This window comes from Chrysoperla carnea, chromosome 5, assembly GCF_905475395.1.
Source record: "Chrysoperla carnea chromosome 5, inChrCarn1.1, whole genome shotgun sequence".
In the NCBI taxonomy this organism is placed as follows: Eukaryota; Metazoa; Arthropoda; class Insecta; order Neuroptera; family Chrysopidae; genus Chrysoperla; species Chrysoperla carnea.
This window is the reverse complement of record NC_058341.1, coordinates 60,569,476-60,577,221: the sequence shown is the minus strand read 5'-3', so window position 1 is coordinate 60,577,221 and position 7,746 is coordinate 60,569,476. Positions and strand designations below refer to the sequence as shown.

The 7,746-nt window shown below is 34.8% G+C and overlaps 1 non-coding gene across 1 annotated transcript; it reads right to left on the bottom strand.

Annotated features, from left to right (window-relative positions):
• Window positions 1-730: 730 nt before the first annotated feature.
• On the bottom strand, window positions 731-924 carry LOC123301892. The gene has a single exon (XR_006535453.1). It is a non-coding gene; the product is annotated as a U2 spliceosomal RNA (small nuclear RNA).
• Between the last annotated feature and the right edge of the window lie 6,822 nt (window positions 925-7,746).

Genomic DNA, 7,746 nt, shown 5'->3' with positions numbered 1-7,746 from the left:
TTAGCAATTGTTGACCTGCTTTTATTTATTTTTTTTTTGAGTCATCGCCATCGGACCAACTACAATATTATATTTTTAAGTGCTATCTGAATAAATAGGCATTATATAATAAATGTGATAAAAAGTAATATAAATTATATAAAAATTTTTATAAAAGAAATAACGTATATAATGGTTTAATATTTCTTGGAAAAAAGTAATGATTTTTCGTTAGTTAAAAATTTTTTTTTTTTTTTTCAATATATTTTTTCCTTAAATGTTACAAATTTTATGAAAGATGGTGTATTTTTGATATTGGTTTCGAATTTCACATCCTATTTATGCTTCTTAAGAACTCCCCATGTAGGAAAGTATGGCGGGCCCAGGCTTGGCCCAGGCTTAGTCCAACTATGCACTACTCTGGGCCAGACTTGTAAGCCAGACTTGGCCCAGACTTGGGTAAAGTCTGGAATGATAATGCTGGCCCAAGACTGGTTACCTCGACTGGCCCACGCCTGGTTGGCAGGGCTGGGCCATAGTTAAGTTTTAGGTCTGGCCCACGCCTGGTTGGCAGGGCTGGGCCATAGTTAATTTTTAAGTTTGGCCCATGCCTGGTTGGCAGGGCTGGGTCATAGTTAAGTTTTAGGTCTGGCCCATGCCTGGCTGGCAGGGCTGGGCCATAGTTAAGTTTTAAGTCTGAGCCAGGGGCTAGGCCATAGTTAAGTTATGAAGAATTCTATTTTGTGATTTATTTGACTGGGCCAACCCCAGCTGTACCGCAACACTGAGTCAACCCGCGGTAGAAGAGGCGCAAGCTCCTAACAATCTACCGTGTTCCAAATAATAGTTTAATATTCTGGTCTCGCAATGCGAGGCGTACCAGATATTGAGTTGATAAGAACACATACTGCACGTTGAGCTTAGCTCATTGAGCCGAGAAGCGATAACATTGTATGTTTATATACACCTTACTAGAACATCTTACTAGTGAGAGGTTTTAAAAATAAATATTACTTTGTAAAAAGGATAGTGACTAAAAGACAGAGAAGGAGGAAGTTATTGTAAGTACATGTACCTACTCCATAAACAGTATTACACATGCGCATTGTATACCTTTTGGTTGTATATGCCATTTTTTGTTAGGTATTTAAAATTTTTACAATGTCAAAGGTGTCCATTTCAGGAGTTTATGTCATCAATGTAATTAATTTAATAATAATAATAATAATAATAATAATAATAATTATAATATGACGATTTATTTCCCTTCAATAATTGAATATTGTCAGCCAAGGCTAGGATGCCTAGTCTTGGCCCAAGACTGGGCTCCCTTGCGTTGGCCGTTCTATGGCAAACCAATGTTGGCCCAGGCTTGGATAATCATTGGATTGGCCAAGGCTAGGATGCCAAGTCTTGGCCGAAGACTGGGCTCCCTTGCGTTGGCCGTTCTATGGCAAACCAATGTTGGCCCAGGCTTGGGATAATCATTGGATTGGCCAAGGCTAGGATACCAAGTCTTGGCCCAAGACTGGGCTCCCTTGCGTTGGCCGTTCTATGGCCAACCAATGTTGGCCCAGGCTTGGATAATCATTGGATTGGCCAAGGCTAGGATGCCAAGTCTTGGCCCAAGACTGGGCTCCCTTGCGTTGGCCGTTCTATGGCAAACCAATGTTGGCCCAGGCTTGGATAATCATTGGATTGGCCAAGGCTAGGATGCCAAGTCTTGGCCCAAGACTGGGCTCCCTTGCGTTGGCCGTTCTATGGCAAACCAATGTTGGCCCAGGCTTGGATAATCATTGGATTGGCCAAGGCTAGGATGCCTAGTCTTGGACGAAGACTGGGCTCCCTTGCGTTGGCCGTTCTATGGCAAACCAATGTTGGCCCAGGCTTGGATAATCATTGGATTGGCCAAGGCTAGGATACCAAGTCTTGGCCCAAGACTGGGCTCCCTTGCGTTGGCCGTTCTATGGCAAACCAATGTTGGCCCAGGCTTGGATAATCATTGGAATGGCCAAGGCTAGGATGCCAAGTCTTGGCCCAAGACTGGGCTCCCTTGCGTTGGCCGTTCTATGGCAAACCAATGTTGGCCCAGGCTTGGATAATCATTGGATTGGCCAAGGCTAGGATGCCAAGTCTTGGCCCAAGACTGGGCTCCCTTGCGTTGGCCGTTCTATGGCAAACCAATGTTGGCCCAGGCTTGGATAATCATTGGATTGGCCAAGGCTAGGATGCCAAGTCTTGGCCCAAGACTGGGCTCCCTTGCGTTGGCCGTTCTATGGCAAACCAATGTTGGCCCAGGCTTGGATAATCATTGGATCGGCCAAGGCTGGGCAACCCAGCCTTGTCCCAGGCTCGGGCAATCGTTGGGTCGGCCAAGGCTAATAATTTCATCTTGGCTCAAGCATGGGCCAATATCGGGGCGCCAAAGCTGGGATCCCCAGTACTGGACCAGGCTAGGCCCCGTCGTTCAACTATGGCGGTTCCTACATGGGTCAGAGAACTGAAAATAGAATAATTCAATTTTAAACATTAAAAAACCATTTCATATTTGAATTTGGTACAGGAAATTTGACCCTCGTGACTCTGCAGGGAGTAACAGTTGACAAAGACAGCCATTGATTTATGAACAATCCACCGTACTTTCGATTGATTTGTCAAGTGGGTACGGCAGTTTTGAAGGTCAATCTGTATGTGATACGATCTGAGAGAGTATTATTGAAATGTTAACTTTTTAACGGATCATTGCGTTTAAATATTCCTTAAAAAATAATATTAGAAGTCGTCATATGTATGGATTGATAGATGAGTGTTGTTCAATTTCTCCCAAATACCAGTCAGATCATAGGTCGGATTAGTTGTAGAAATCATAGTGAATTCGATGAAATCGAACAGGCGTTAGATAGACTAGAGTGTGCAAAAGTAGAGGGCCGCATTTTGTCAATTGATTCTTGTTCAGAAAAGCTATAGATTATAATTCCGGATGTTGCCAGAACCCCTATTGGTCCATTTTTTGTATATCTCTATTCCTCTATAATAACATTCAAATGTCAATTTTTTTAACCAAATAAAAATACCTGACTTTACGTCAAAAAGTTTTCTTGTGATTTTTTCCAAAAGTTCACCGTTTTTAAATTATTAACAGTTTAATATTTGGAAAAACTCTAGAAAGAATATTTTCAAAGCTGAAAATTAATTGATTTTTATATCAATAAAGTGTGGACCAAAAAGTAGTTCATATTTTTTCCTACCCACCTTACATCACAAAAAATTTACAAAAAAAGAAACTTAGTAATACTATTGTTTTTACGATGTTAAATAATAAAATTTTGTTTTTCTTCGTTTTCTTTCCCTTTGTATAATAAAACTCAAATGAAAAAATTTACCCATAAAACGAGCAAAAAAAAAATCAAAATGAATTAAATAAAAACAAATTTATCTCATTCCCAAATATTCGCTTTGCCATTCTCTTATATTAAACAACAAATCCTATTATTATTATCATTATATCTAGAGAACAGTGTAATAGTACTCTTAATGGTTATTTCTTCAGTAGCAAGGTAATATGAGAAAAAAAAGAACAATTTAAGATTTTAATGCCGTTTATAATCATAAAAAAGAATATAGCGTCTACTTACACGGTCAATAAATACTACTTGCTTTTCAAACGTGAATGTCGTGACCAAAGAACTTGTAAATTAGATAATATTGACAAAAAAAACGAGTTCAAAATTTTAATATGATCAGACCAATATGTCCCTTTGGTATTAATGAATAGAAATACATTCAACATATATCTTCATCAATAATAAGCAAAAAGTTCAGAATTTTGACTTTTAAGGATATATGAGCATTACAACAATGTTTGATTTAAAGGCTCAAAAGAAAAAAAAGCTTTTTTTATAGGTAGACTTTTACTCAAAGAATATGTGGTTAAAATTTCAGCATAGGTATCCATCCATGCAAATTTTTAACAAAAAAATCATTGAAAGTCGATATAAATACATTGGATCTTATGGAGGAATCTCAAAACACGACATATTTTGAAAATTTTTACTTGGAATGAATGAAAACAAATTTAAAAAAAAAAAAGTTTTTAATAGAAAGTAAACATATAAGCAATAGTACCCATAGAAAAAAAATAACTAAGTGTCTCCATCCATATTTGGGATGTAAGAGCAGGGTAGATTTGGGGTTGAAATTATTGTTATTTATTTATGCTTATTTTCAACTTTGATGATGAATTTGAGACGAAAAATAATTTAACTTTTTTTTTAACCCAAGCTAGGTTCCAGGGATAAGCAACTGAACTACCACTCCTTTTCGTCATGACTGTCATGACGGTTCCAGGGTAGTATGCTTGGTATCCAATGCTGGCCCGATTGTTGGCCGTTCTTAAAACCCTATAGGGGTTGTTATTAAGCTAGGTTCCAGGGATAAGCAACTGAACTACCACTCCTTTTCGTCATGACTGTCATGACGGTTCCAGGGTAGTATGCTTGGTATCCAATGCTGGCCCGATTGTTGACCGTTCTTAAAACCCTATAGGGGTTGTTATATTGTATACTCAAAATTAATTTCGTATTAAAATATATACCAAACTATGCAATATTTATCTAAAATATCTGATAGTAAATATACTAAAACATCTTCATTTAAATCGAGTAATTGAGAATTACTTCTATATACAAAAATTGTCAACTCATGATAAATTTCCACTATCCAAATAAAATTGCTACTATAAGTATAATATTTTTGTAATATTACGTAATAAAAATTTAGTAATGAGCAGTAAAATATTCAATTAACTCATTCTTACCAAGGTTGCTGAAAAAATTTATTTTCGTACCTTGGTACATTGTAAATGTAGCGCTTACTTTTTTTATTTACAAGACATTTTTCTGAAAATTTTAGATATTAATTTTAGAAGCGAGAACTTTCACAATTCAATTTTTTTTAAAGATAAAACATAAAATTTTGACAAAAAGTACAAATTGATAGTTATAAAGAGATTATTGCATTTTCTCAAAATTCATGGCAAGCTGAAGCGATTGAAAAAGGTAATTTAGTTTCTTAGGTAACCTAGATGTTGGTTTTTTTTTTGTTTGTTTTTTTTTGGAATTTATTCGAGCACCACCCAAGATGACAACTTATAATATTAGTACAGATTACCTGTTTTGAGAGCGCTAGCGTATGACTGAATTCGAAAAACAAATCTGAATATACAACACATAAACACGGGAAATGTGAAATGAAGAGTAAAATGTGTGTTTCTACAAGTATGTAATTTAAATATCAAACAACACGCATTAAAAGTTAGAAAACCAAACAAACAAACACATCGTGTTGTTTCTTTTGAGCTAACTAACTCACTAACATCATCACGTCTAGTAACGTGCAATTGATGTAACGTTACCCTTATGGATAAACGGATACACAAGAAAAAATGTGGTGATAAGAAAATAGAGATATAAAATGGAATTTATGAACATGTTAGTCGGGCGCGACGTTTTTTTTTTTAAGTGAATGGAAATTTTATTCAAAACACATACATGAAAGCAGTCTATAAAGGTAGCGATACGAAATTGTAGATTCTGAATACCGATAGGCACTTTGCTGATTTTTTGGATAGGCTCTTTGCTGATACACTTAACGGTACCACTTGCACTTCAATATCATCTAAAACCTCTATTGATAACTGTAAGAGATAACTGTTACAATAAGCCGATAATCTCGTTATAATCTTAGGATTTTGCATTATAGTAAAAGTTAGACTAAAGCTGAAAGAGCTATCGTATATTCTTATAATGGATCTGTGATTCGTTACAGTTAGCTTCATTGGCAGCGAGCATAGTGGTAGGGGGCCGTAAATCGACCGCAGCGCTGTTAGCTTATAATTCACCATATTCCATTGTGCCCCACCTATCCCTAATCGAGAAATTGGTTTAGTGAGAAACCTTCATCAACTACAAAAAGATTACAGTTCCTTGAACTCTTACTTATTCAGGTTCGGTCGGCTGTAATTGATTGTAAATAATTAGTAAACAAAAATGTGAATTTAAATAAAAAATACTTTTAAAAAGCCGAGCTTTAATTGTACTAAAAAGTAGAAAATAATTATTTCTATGTGTCATTCATACATGAATATGTTAAAAAGTTAGAGGCGCTAACTTTAAAATTTCAAGGATAAATCAAAGCGCCTGCTGTTGTCAAATAGTCATGTAAGAAGCTGTCTGTTTTAAAATTGAATTGCAAGTATATAGATTACAAGTTAAACAAAAATTAAAAATTTTTTTTAAGTTATTCAGTTTGATGCACTGGTTTTTTATAAATTTAAAATTAAGGGGTACGATTATGGTTACTCTCTCTTATCACATTACTTGATGAAGGATTCATTCATTGTAATATATTTCGTTCTGAGAATAAAATTTTATGGTTGTAATTAATATAATCCCATATATTTATCAAATGGTAAAAATGGAAGTGAAAATAATAACAAAAAAAAAGAAGTTTTATCATTTTTCTGAGAGAAAAGTCGGTAAAAATAAATTTTCGTCTGCTTAATAACACGTATATCTACATTCATAACAATAACCACATCCGTGTATAAATATTTGAGAATAATTTTATTATAAAAAATGAACAGTACATAACTTTTTTTACCTCTGTGTACACAAGCCGCAAGGAAGTAAAATTTTCCATTGTCAATATTATTTGACCCTCGGAGATATATTATGCCCGCGAGAGCTTTCACTTATCCATGAAAATGTCTCATTACTCTGGAAACGAAAAGTCATGACAATACTTACTAATTACAACAGCATTATAATCGATGTTTGTATACAGGTTGGCCATTTTAATCTATTATGACTAATTGTTCGTTTTGTAGTTAACCAATCAAAAAATAACATAAACAAATGTTGCAAGGGTTGATGCGGGCCATCATGTTCTGACATCAGATGGAACCCTGTTCTACGGGATGCTTTAATATTCAATTTAGATTCTAAAAGGTAAGAGATAGAATAACACTTTAAATTAGTAAGTTGATCCTCATAAAAAAAAAAACTAGCATATATTATTTCATTGTTGCATTTTTGGCAAAAGTTATCAAGGACAATAAAGGTCATTCGTCTGTGTCAATAACTTTTAAGTCTAGATAAATTTTCAAGATCATTTGAAGATGAAGGTCGAATGATTTTGAAACTAGAATTTCAGGTCAAAGTAATGGAAACCAGCGAATGTTCTCTATCGCTCTTGACAATTTTTGACTGAAGCATTTTTCTGTAGCAAGCGTGTTTTCCTTTGATTCAAGCGATTAAATGCAATTAGGTTATATTTTGAAATCGCATTTTCTTTAAAAGCTAACGATTTTCGAAATATTGTTTTAATTTTCTTTTGAGAATCAACTTTCTAATTCAAAGTATTAATCTATCTCTTACTTTTTAGGATCAAAATTGACTATTAAAGAAACCCGGAGAACTAGATTCAATTTGATGTCAAAAAATGCCGCCCTCCATGAAACTCTGCAACAATTGTTTAAGTTTTTTTTTATTTGTTAACTACAAGACGAGCTATTAGCCATAATAGATTAAAATGGGCCACACCGTATATAAAACAAAAAAAAATTAATCTATTTGGGGAGTGTTTCAAATATAATTGCAAGTACTTACTGTTTTCATTAATTATCTTTGATAATTTCATTAGTGCTGTCGGTACCCAACGAAAAGCAACTGTTAACTGGAACTATAGAACGAAGAACACATTCAAAAA